This window comes from Tursiops truncatus, chromosome 5 (assembly GCF_011762595.2).
Source record: "Tursiops truncatus isolate mTurTru1 chromosome 5, mTurTru1.mat.Y, whole genome shotgun sequence".
In the NCBI taxonomy this organism is placed as follows: Eukaryota; Metazoa; Chordata; class Mammalia; order Artiodactyla; family Delphinidae; genus Tursiops; species Tursiops truncatus.
Window position 1 is genome coordinate 53,353,183 of NC_047038.1, and position 12,852 is coordinate 53,366,034.

Below are 12,852 nucleotides of genomic sequence, written 5' to 3' on the forward strand. Positions count from 1 at the left end.
CCCTGTTTCCATCACTATGCAAAGGTGGCTGCTACTGTTAACTGTTTCTGTTAATGCTGTCCTTAAAACCGATGGCTTTTGCATTGCCTACCATGTTTTAGGTCCTGTGCTAGGATTCTGGATTCTAACATAGATCTTTACAATGAGCATGTGAAAGGGTATTATCTCTATTTTACAAGTGTGAATTTTGAGGTTCAGAGTGGTTAAGGGATGCTTCCAAGATTGTGTGTGTGTGTGTGTGTGTGTGTGTGTGTGTGTACGTAACTATTTTTATTTTTATTTTTTTGCGGTACGCGGGCCTCTCACTGCTGTGGCCTCTCCTGTCGCGGAGCACAGGCTCCGGACGTGCAGGCTCAGCGGCCACGGCTCATGGGCCCAGCCGCCCCGCGGCACGCGGAATCCTCCCGGACTGGGGCACGAACCCGTGTCCCCTGCATCGGCAGGCGGACTCTCAACCACTGCGCCACCAGGGAAGCCCCGTAACTATTTTTTTAACTATGCCATTAGAAATCATAAGAATTTTTAATTTCTCTTGCCATTAGAAACAGACCTCTACCAGTAAGACATTTATCAAGCCCAAATCATCTAATCCAAGTGAACTTTGTGTCATTTAATTTTTTCTGTCTTGGGTGTCAATCAGCACACCTGCCTCAAAGCTTTCCAAGTCTACCAGCCAAATAGTAGGGTTGTGGTTAAAAGGCCTATAACCCTATGTTCCTGGATCTCTTTTCTCAATTCTATTAAAGAGGAATAGTAATGCTGTGTCTATCTTACTGAATAAAAGAGATGGGATCACAACAATCGCTACATCACCATCACTGTTGTTGCTGTTCCATGATTTACAGCAACAAAACAAAATTCCTTGCACTTTCTATGAGCCAGGGACTCTGCAAGGTGCTTCATCTCACACACTGACATTTGAGGTAAGCCTATGATCCCTGTTTTATAGATGATGAAACCAAAGCAGAGAGAAATTAAATAAATAAATTGCCTAAGGGCACATAAATTTTAAGTCTTGAGTCAGGATTCCAGTGCTCTCAGTTCAACATCCTGCCTCTTCTCCTCAACCCATGGAAGCCTTCCCCAGAAGGTACAATTTTTTCCCTGAAGGTGAGCATTGTGTCCTAATAAGCCAATGATATTTTCTCTACACTTTTGCACCCTATTTTCAAGAACAAAAATTCAGCTACATGCCCTTAGAAGAAAAACAGAGTTATTTTGCACAGTTTGGATGGCTACATTTTAACCTTTGGCCTCAAGTCGATAAAATGGCTGTTTGAATTTACTGGCAACAACTTATACAGGTGATTCAGAGGGAACATGGTAATGTTTCTCAAGAAGATGAAAATTGGAACTTGCAAAATTTATCAGGGGTGTTCTTCAGAGACTCCAGGATCCTTTTTCTGTTATGTGTTTTTCACAGTGGCTGACAAAACAGGGGTAGTTTATCTTTAATGCTCTCATTTTGAGAAGTACTCTCTGATTTGTGAGATAGCAGATGTGCCTTTTCAGTGTCTTCATCCAAGGATATTACATGAACATCAAAGAACAGGTGAAAAAATACATGTATATATTAGAACAAATCAAAGTTTTCTGAAAATGGAAATGGATCTATTTTAAGATTCCATAGCAAAGGCAGCCACTTTATCAGGATGCAGAGAAAAGAGTTGGAGTTGGGAAAGTAGAGGGTAATCTTTTTAAAGATTTCACCCAGTTTGACTAAGGTTCTTATTCTCCAGTTATAGTCATTAACTCAAATTTTATTCAGCTCTAACTAGGCAGGTTTTTTTTTTTTTTTCCAATTTGTTTCTTCGGTTTGAACTGTAGGAAAGATCGCTTGGTACGATCTCTCTGTATATATTAAGAATGTGCATACGCTTTGATCTAGTTCCTTCTAGGGTTTTATCCTACTAGTATGCATGTATGTGTGTTTGAGAATTTACATACAAGAATGTTCAGTATAGCATGATTTGTCATAGAAACTGTTTAGAAACAGCCCAAATCTTTATCTTTAGGATCTTACAAGATAGCTTCAACACATGGCAAACAAAAATCAACAGAATTTCAATGAGGAACTGACTAATCAACAAGTATTTTTAAAAAATTTAACATGCTTCCCTCAATAAAAATTGATTGAGCTGTCAAGTGACTCAGGCTCTAGATGAATAACATAGTGAAAGCCTACTCTAATAAACATACAGGGAGCATCACACTCAATGTTAGTGAACACAATATTTTCAAGCACAGACAGGACCTTTGCTAAAATTAACTGTGCACCCTTGTGCAAGACATAATTAACTAAATATTGAAGAACCAGAGTCAACCAAAGACTTTCTGTAACTACAATGTAATAACATTAGGAATCAAGTAAAAACATTGGAACTGAAAAGTCCAGCAAAGAATTAATATCTGGAACATATAAAGAACTTCTACAATGAACAACAAAAATAATAAAATAGCCTAATATATAAATAGACAAAGAATATAGACATGAAATTCCTAGGAAAGGACCTGAAAATCTCAATAACTGTATGAAAGAAAAGCTTGGCCATACTAATAATAAGAAAAATTAAAATATTAATAAGACACCATTTGACAGATTGACACACTTTTGGTTACCTGGTAAGGCTGAGTGTTTGCAAAGATGGTGGGGCCATTAGGGGAAAAGACACATGGATTGTTGGTGGATGTTAGTTGGTACAATAAGAAGGACATGCTCCTTTTTGGGCAGCAATACTACATGAAGTTTCTACCCTAGAAAACGGCTTGAGTTTTCTACATGAGTTCCATGTAGAAACATGCTTACCATGATGCTACTAATAATTGTAAAAACATGGAAACAACACAACTATCCCACAGCAGGGGACTGCTATATTCATACAATGGAGGACATTTAAAAATGCTTTCAAAAGTGAATTGGATATTTACATGCATTGAAAAAAATCTAAAAACATAATATTGTGTAGAAAAGGAGATTACAAAATATATGTAGAGTATTGATACCATTTAAGTGAAGTTTAAAATAAGAAGTTATTCTTATCCAGTAAGAAGTTAATCCTACCCACACATATAGTTAGTAAAAATTTTTAAAAATATGGGGAAGTAATACATATCAACGTGAGGAAAGTAGTAATATCTGCAGAGGAATTGAGGAATTAATGATGAATTTTTTGTAGATATAAGGTTTTTCATTCTTCCTTTCTTCCCTCCCTTCCTCTCTCCCTCTCTCCTTGTTCTTCCTTCCTTTCCAGAAGAATTCTTAAGCAAATGTAGCACAATTTTGATACTTAATTATTTTTGTTGGTGGTGGACACACAGATTTTGGTTATATTCATTTTCATGCACATTTTTGCATTTTCCTTTACATTATTTTATTATTAAAAGTAAAACATTAAAAAAATTAAAAAAAACATTTTAAAAAGTATCACCTAACTCTAAGGCTCTTTTCTGTTCACATTTTTCCAGCCCTGAGCCAGATCCTTATTACTGAATGTCCTGTCACTGCTGGACTTACCTTACCAAGAGCCCTAGCCTCCCATGCAATCTAGCTGTCGTATTGCTTGCAGGATACTCCTAAAAATACTGTGAAGCCGGTAGAACAAGCATCAGTGAGTTATCGATTTTATAGATGAAGAGAGAGCCCTTTTGCCCAAGGCCTTCTAAGCAGAAATGACTTAAATCCCTGGGCTTCCAGCCTAGTGCTCATTTTGTTATTACACACTGGCTTAAATAATTTCATGTGTCTTTTGCCTTGAAGGATAATTCAGCATCATTGTATATCATATACAAATATGATGAAGAGTAACAGAGCAAATAGATTTCACCCCTTACATCAAACCTGATTAATTAGTAATTTTAGTCTATATTATGAGTTTCTGGCATTCATTGGGCATCAGTAGAAATCGGATTCTGATGATACCTCAAGAGTTGGAAATATATTGCTCATGTCTTGGATTTACATCCAGGGCAGTAGTAGCCATATGGAAGGTACTTATTTAGTGATGATTCTTAACTACTGAAATGTAAGATGAGTTTGTGTTTCCTTTTCCACATACTTACACAGAAACATGCACGTGACTGGCATGATTTTTACCTCTTGACTGATCTGTTTTATACTTTGACATGATAAAGTATTTATATACTGTGACGTTTTATCCTGGCATTCATAACCGTTATCCCACTGGAGAGCTTGCAGCCTTGTTAAGTTGGGTGACTCGCCCCATGTCACAGAGTTCAGTGGAATCTTTTATGGATTCCACTGCAATTTCTTCACATCCAAGAGTGCCACTCTCTCCCTGAGAATTGCTTACGTGGTCCACATCAGGCTGCAAATCTGTAGGTGACTCAGTGTTTCTGAGTGGTTTGAAATCTTACCCCATGCCATGCCAGCCACTTTAAGCAGAGCATTAGCAGTCTGCCAAAATAAGCCATCAAGCCATTTCAGTTGCATTTTTCAACCAATTGCAATTTATCTTTTCCCACTTAATGTTCCAATAGTATTAACAGAGTCAGTCAGAGCTTTCAGATCGTGTTTCTTTCAAAGGTTGTATATGGAGAGGCTCTTCAAGTCTTTGCCTCAGCCAGTCATAGGAGTGGTATGCTTTTGTCAGAGAGAATTCTGGATTCCACTTCTCTGTTAATCTCTGAGAGGCAAATCCAAGGCAGGTGATGAGGCTGGCCCCCGAGCCTTCTGAGGGAGAAGAGCGTCTCTCGAAATCCTCAGTCAGGAGCTCCTTTTCCTCCTAACTCCTCAGCATAAGATCTGGGGTGTGGAGTCTTGCTCTGTTGTCATATCCATCCAATCTCTTGCCATCTATTTCCATGATCAGTGCTGAGCACAGCTGGACTTAATTATCTCTTGTAGAAGAATGAATAGGAATGGAAGACCATACAAAGTGAGTAGGAAAAGATTAGGATGTCTCTCTACAGAAAACACCTCACGAGGGAGAAAAATGGTAATTTTTTTTTCATTCTTACAATGAAAATCAAGTTAATAAACCACATGTCCTAGATTCTACAGAAAAAGAAGTGACAGTATTTCCTTATATTTAGAATATTCCCTCATTCAAAGTGGCTCAAAGCTTTTAACAAACTTTTTCTCAACCTCAAATCTCTCATGCCTTATTGAAGCCTTCTTGAACCACGTGTTAAGAGATTATATTCTTTTATTGGTTATTCACTTATTCTCATACTCCTAAAACTTACTGGTCTGCAGAGAGTAAACCTTTCACAGTGGAAACATTTTGTTTCTATTTATTCATGAGTATTTATCTTTCTGTTCTCTTGACTTTTAGGATTCTTCCCCTATGGCTTATTTTTAATGTTCTTCTCTAAGAACATCCTACTGATGCTTACTTTGAAGGCAAGTTCAGAGAAATGGAGAGGAATAGCCTCAATATTTACAATCCAAAGACCTAGGCTTGAGTCTCTTTTCTGACCATAAGTAAATTAATTTATCTTTCTGGACCCTAGTCTCCTTATCTGTAAAATGAGATAGCTATTCCCTTTCCAATGACAATATTTTATAACATGATAGCACAGAAGACTCAATGAGCACCATCTCTGTCTATACCTTTATTAATTCCAATTCCTTTGTTCTCATGGGGGCTCCTCTTCATTGCCCATCAACCCAACTTTCTTATTTGCCCTCCATTAGAATCAGTTGTTTCAAGAGTTAAAAAAATTTATTTTTTCCTAGTACAGGTTGGATAAAATAATATTTTTTCTCGGTGAATTGAATAGAAATGATTTAATTTGACTACTACTTGGTTGTGTTGCTGCTGACTAGCATTTAAATTCTTTTAATTCCCTTGGAATGGAAAATAATTTAGCATTACCATATGGTGTTCACACCATCTCACCCCTGATTATTCCTGCAAAGGTGCAATGGAGTTTGGTCTTCTGTATCTCTGTTCTGAGATGGTTTTACAGACTGAAGTTAGGACTGAAGACTTCCTTACTGTCTTTAGGATATAACTATTAAAAATAGCTAAATAAAACAATGAAGGTTTAAATATATTTTAAAATTTGCTTTGTTTTTGTGGGTCCTATTTTCCCTATAAATCTCTTTCTCATATTTTAAATCAGCTCTGCTCTTTCTGGAAGGCCAATGACTTCATATATCTTATAAAATATGTTCTTGTTGGCTTTGAAGCATGTGCAGGACACTTGTCTTTGTAGAAGGGAACATGGTTGGCTTTTACTTTTTCTCTCCTTTTTCTTGCCCTGAGTGGGGGAAGGAGCTTGGGGGAGAGAAAAGTGAAGGTGTTCTGATGTTTTTGCTGACTTGGCACTCTGATAAAATGTTTTTATGCATTTGGGGCCTGGCAGGTATGAACAGTACCCTCTGCGGGTGCTTTCATGAGGTGTTTGGAGGCTTTCCTCCTGGTTCTTTGTTGTTTTTTTTTTTTTGCGGTACGCGGGGCTCTCACTGTTGTGGCCTCTCCCGTTGCGGAGCACAGGCTCCGGACGCGCGGGCTCAGCGGCCATGGCTCACGGGCCCAGCCGCTCTGCGGCATGCGGGATCTTCCCGGACCGGGGCACGAACCTGTATCCCGTGCATCGGCAGGCGGACTCTCAACCACTGCGCCACCTGGGAAGTCCCATCACTTGTGATTCTTAACCCAAGCTTTAACTGCTCTAAGAGTCTGGCTCTGACAGCCCTAATTATCTAACCTTTTCTTAGTCTCTTTTAACCTATCAAAATTGTACTTTTTACTTATAAGTGACAGAAAGCTAATCCACACTAAAGTTTTCAGCAAGTTCTAGTGGATTCTGGTGCCTTCCTCAGACTGTTGTCTTGAGTAAGAGTGCCTGTAATTTACTGCACACTAGTTACCCACCAGGCAGTATGCTAAATGCCTTATACACATCATCACAAAATGCTATGAGGGAATACCCTCTTTCCATTTCTGTTTCAAGAACCCAAGGCTCAAAAAGTAGAGGTATTTCTTCAGGTCACCCAACCAGTAAGGGCAGGGTCAGCAATCAGATGGGAATTCTTCATCTTTGTATCACTAAATTCATCTGTTCCCATATTTTTTCTTCCTTTATGTAACTATGAAAGTATTTTCCCTACTAGTAAAGTGAATCCTCCACCTACACTCTGTATTGCATCTTCTCTCATCTACTCAAGGATTTACATATACAGTTACCCACCCCCAACTCCTTTCTCCTGTATCAACAATTCCTCCTACGTTAGATAACCCAGTTAGCACAGAGTTATGCTCTAGAGTCCTTCACAGCTAAAAAAAAAATGTCCTCCTTTGAACCCATGTCATCTCTCTACCTCCATGTCTCCTCTTGCCTATAATAGTAGAAAATTTTTAAAAATTTGATAAAGACTGTCTACTTCTTTGCCTCTTGTTCTTTCTTCATCTCACTCCAAACAAGCATTTATTTAAACTACTCTTATTGAAATTGCCATGACCTGGCTATTTTCAAAGCAACCATCACTTTTGTACGTTTATTTTTTATTTATTTTTATTTTTTTGTGGTACGCGGGCCTCTCACTGCTGTGGCCTCTCCCGTTGCGGAGCACAGGCTCCGGACGCGAAGGCTCCGTGGCATGTGAGATCTTCCCGGACCGGGGCACGAACCCGTGTCCCCTGCATTGGCAGGTGGACTCTCAACCACTCCGCCAACAGGGAAGCCCTGTATGTTCATTTTATTTGATATATCAACGAACCTGTAATGTAACCGCCATCAAGTACCAAGCTGCCATTTGTACATTGGTCAGATTTTATACTTGTTAATCTATTTTTATACTGTATCAGTATTCTCTTCTAAGTTTTATAACTTTGTAGAAATTCTGGAGAGCTGTTGGAAAGAGTGTATCTTTCTCTTAATCGCCTGCTTTTTTTCTTTCTTTACTGTTTACTCTTTTTCTTCTACCTCCTCCTCCTCCTTATTCTTGAAATACTACTTTATCAAATTTTAACTCTGTTTCCAAAATAATTTTAGGATGGGTTTTTCAAGTTTGGTGAAAATCCTTTTAGAATTTCTGTTGGAATTGCATCAAATATAGAGATTACTATGGGGAGCGTTGCCATCTTTGTGACTATGCTGTCACAGAAAGATCTACTAACTGAGTAATATTATAATACTCCTGATATCAAATCTCTGTGTCTTCTCTTTTGTTCTTGATCAATCATGCTAGAAGATTCTATGTTTTATTACTCTGTTAAAATAGCAAATTATGTTTATAGTGATTTTTCATTTCACTAATTTGTCCTCTTTTTATTATATTCATTCTTTTGCCTACTTTTATTTTTTGCTATGTTATTCTTTATCTAACTGTATCAGTTGAATGATAATCCCATTAATTTTCAGTTACCCTTTTCTCTAAGGTATACAATTAATATTATACATTCCTGTCTTGATATTTTGTTATGTATATCTCATAAAACTTGGTATGTAATGTTTAAACTTTGTTTCAGTTCTAAATATTTTTTTAGTATTCATCACAATATTTGATTAATAAATTATTTAAAACTATGAAATGCATATATTTTTAAACACACGAGTTCCTAATTATTAATATTCTAATGTTATCTTATTGTGCGAGAATATGATCCTGGGATACAATTTTTTGCATGCAAATTCCCAGTCAGATAAATCATTTTTCCCTGGGAAAGAAAAAACTGTAAAGAGATGCCATGAAGATTACAATAATGGTAGGTCTGTGCAGGGAAGGGATCATTTGGAATGGGGAAGAAGCATTCCCTAAGTCGCTAGTTGACCAGGCTATCTAAATGAACAACTCTACAACTGCATATGAAATCTACACTCTTTCACTGCCTTCTGTTTTTTTAGAGAGGGAGGAATGGGTGAAGACTTATAGATAAAGCAGGCGAAGTATCCCTTTTCAGACTTAAAATTCTCAGTGTGTGGATATGAAACCATATGTGTGACATGTGTGACCAGAAATTTCTCTTAATGGGCATTTCTTTTTCTCCCCACTATCTCTCTACAAGAATGCAACCCTGTGACCTGCAGGAAAACCTGAGCTGATAAAAATTACATTAACACCTGGAGGAAGAATAAGAATTTCCTGCCAGAAAATAATGAAAATGATTAGTGAATAACATTCTGAATTTTATGAAAAAGATAGCTTGTCCTTTATTGTTTGTACGTCAGCTTCTTAATGGAATATAACCTACCAGTTAGCCCCTAAATGTACTGTCTTTTCCTAATCAATACTGTGATGCAGAGGCGGGAGCAGTACTACCTCAAGGGTAGACAGTGGCTTCTTTACATTTACCTAAGGCCCGGTGGACCCCATGCTTTCAGAGGCACCTTTGCACTCCTGTCTTTCACCTCCCAAAACATAACTTAAGTGGGACAAGGGTGTGCATGTGAGTAAATACATTTAGTGTTATTGGATGTTAGAGCATCAAATTCTAAAGAATGGTGGGGTGGAAATCTTGCTTCAGCCTCACAATACCTGTGTAAACTGGGGCAACAGGTGCAACTTTTTGTGTTTTAGTTTCCCATCTTTAAAATGGGAACGATGATAACAGTAGTACACGACTTACACAGTTGTTGTTAAGTTCAGATGAAATACTCTATTAAAAAAAAACTTGACAAAGCTCCTGACACGTAGTGTTTAAGTATTATTAATATTATTAGTAATATCTTTATTTATAGTCTCACTGGTATGAAGGACTCAGGATCCTGGACTCTTGTTTATTGATAAAAGGAATATATATATATATATATATATATATATTTTTTTTTTTTTTTCTGTGTGCAAGGCTAAAATATGAGTGCATGGCTGGATAGCATATACAGAATGTTTTTTGGTTGTGTCCACTGTTCTGCCATCACCCAGATTGCCCAAGGGAAGCCTCAGGAGATAAGTTCATATCTTTTTCCGGACTCAGTTCTCCATAGGCATTCTTTGACATCTCACATAATGAATTTTGTCACCCAAGCCAATGGTTCTTTGGAATCACAATTACTCAAATATGTAGATTGTTGAACTTTTAACTTATGTCTCACAGAATTTGAAAGCTACAAGAGACCACATTATCTCTATTGCATATGAAGAAATTGATGCACAGAGAATAATCTTTTGAAAATGTAGATTTAATGATATCATCTTTCTGAATGAAATCACTCAGTACTCTAACTTAGCATAAAACACTCTCTAACAGGAGTTACATGACCTTAAGTGGCTTGGTTTGGGTTCATCTTACAGCCTCCTGTTTCCATGTTCCTTATGTTTTACTTTATTCAACTCACCTTGCCTCTGATCCTGCTAAAATATTTCTCCTATTGCCCAGAATTTGTTACTTTCTTCCTTTAAGTGCTCCCCCAAACCTCTTCATCTAACTAAATTCTATTCATGCTTAATATCTCAATTTAAGTATCACCTTGTCAGAGAAGCCTTCCTTGATATCCTAGGCAACATTGGGCTCCTGTTGATATGTACTCCATCAGCTATCATAAAGCTAACACTTTTCCTCAGCATTATTGCCTTTCTCACTACATATCCTGTGCAAGACCAGAAATTGTGAGAAATCTGAAACTGTGTCTTATTTGATTAACATTGTATTTCCATTACTTAGTGCAGTGCCTGGTGCATAATAGGCATTTAATAAAGAATAGCTGAACAGACATGAAAATAATTCCATAATTATGATTTTGTTAATGTCTCAAAACACGTTATTGATACCAGTGAAGTAACACCATTATTAGAGCTAATTTCTAAACAACTACCAGCAAAGAAATAGCCTATAAGAAAAAACTACATATTGTAAATGGAGTATCTCTAAGAAAATATATTTCAGGAAGATCCCTGAAGATATAATTGTAACTTCTTGTTTTGATTCCACCAGTCGCAGGAATTTATGGGGATTTTAATTTTGGTTTTGGTCCATACTGATAGCAACAAAGATAAGGGCACACAGAAAGTCTTGGAAAAGATAATTTGCAGGTGCTGCATGTGGGGAAATAGCTAGCAGTGAAAGATCACTAGAGTATTTCTTCACATTTTTTATAATATAAATTTTCCTAATGATTTATATCAGGCATTAGAAAGCAACTTATTAATCAGTCTTCCTTATATATTGTCCTACTACTACTAATATGTGTGCTGTAGAATTAGGTATTGGAATGAATTGAAGCAGAGGTTGATGACCAAACAGTGGTGGTATATAACAACATATAACTATATTTAACCTATTTTTCTTAAAAGTTTATTATTTTCTATTCTTAAATGAATTAATCTAAAATTTTGCTCTCACTGTACATATACTAGTTACAGCATCCCAGGTATTGCAGTCAGTTATTCAATATCAACTTTCTGATTCTATTTTTTAAGATACTATGTGTTTAAAAACTCCAAAGTAATAATGATAATAAAAAGGAATGACAAAGATAGTAGCTAGAGAATTGATAACTGGCATAACTATAGAACATGAGTTTTCTCAGTTTTAACATATTTTATCTCTATACATTTCACATCTCATTAGAATTGTCTTGGAATACACAGAAAAAAGAAAACAAGCTTAGAAAGTTGATTTTATCATTAAACTGTCAAACATAATAAGATTTATAGTAGGATGGGCATTAATATATAAAAAGCCACTGTACATTCTAAAAGTTTTAATTGCCTCACTTTTTTGGAAAGTTACGTTTTTTTTCACCAAGATTTGTTTTACATGAGTAATTTAGAAGCTTGTGGTCTTGAAGTACCAACAATCAGAGTAAAATATCTCAAGCCGATTAATGTTTAACCAAAATGCAATATAAAAAACAGGGTTATTTCTTTCCTCTAAAAAAAAAGACCTTTTTTTCCCCCTTCTTTATTCTTTCCTGGAAATATGTATTTTCATTTTCTGACTTCACAGGTGAAAAAAACATGTCTGTAAGCTTGTCTATTTCCATGGTATGTCCTTCATAAATCAGCACTTATTTGTTCCACTATTTGCATTCAGTAGCCAAATAAAAAAATAAGTCTTCCTGTTTTGGGTTCTGCTATCATTTTTCTCCAGTGTCAGATAATAAAATACATCAACCTGGCCCAAAAACTGTCCCTCTTTTCTTTGTCTCTGGGTTTCAGTCATTTAACCCTCTGTCTTAGCTATGCTGCCTGAGATTCAGGAACTGAGTACTCTTCATGTGCCTGTATTGGATAGAGTAGATTTGACTCCCTCCACCAAAAAGTAAATACAAATTCAATCATTAATCAAGTCTCCTGACTGTAAGGACAGGCCTTGTTAGCAGCTTGCTTTTTCCATTACAACCGTGGTATTTTCTTTGTGGCATGGGCTGCCATTATGAATGGAGGTATAAGAAGCAAATCACAGAATTTTACATTTAGAACAGATTGTGCAGCATTTACCTTTCTCTGTCTGACTTATTTCACTAAGGAACTATCATATTCTCCAGGTCCATCCAAGTTGCTGCAAATGGCAGAATTTCATTCTTCTTTATGGTTGAGTAATATTCCACTGTGTATATGTAGACTACTATATATATATATATATATATATAACCACTTCTTTATCCATTCATCTATTGATGGACACTTAGGTTGCTTCCATATCTCAGCAATTGTAAATAGTGTTGCTGTGAACACTGAGATGTATGCCTCTTTTTGAAATAGTGCTTTCATTTTTCCTAAATATATACCCAGTAGTGGAATTGCTGGATCATATGGTAGTTCTGTTTTTAGCTTTTCGAAAGCCTCCATACTGTTTTCCATAGTGTCTGTACCAATTTACAATCTTACCAATATTGTACTAGGGTTCCCTTTTCTCCACATCCTCTCCAGCATTGGTTATTTGTAGACTTTTTGATGACAGTCATTCTGACAGGTGTGAGGTGATATCCCATTGCTGTTTT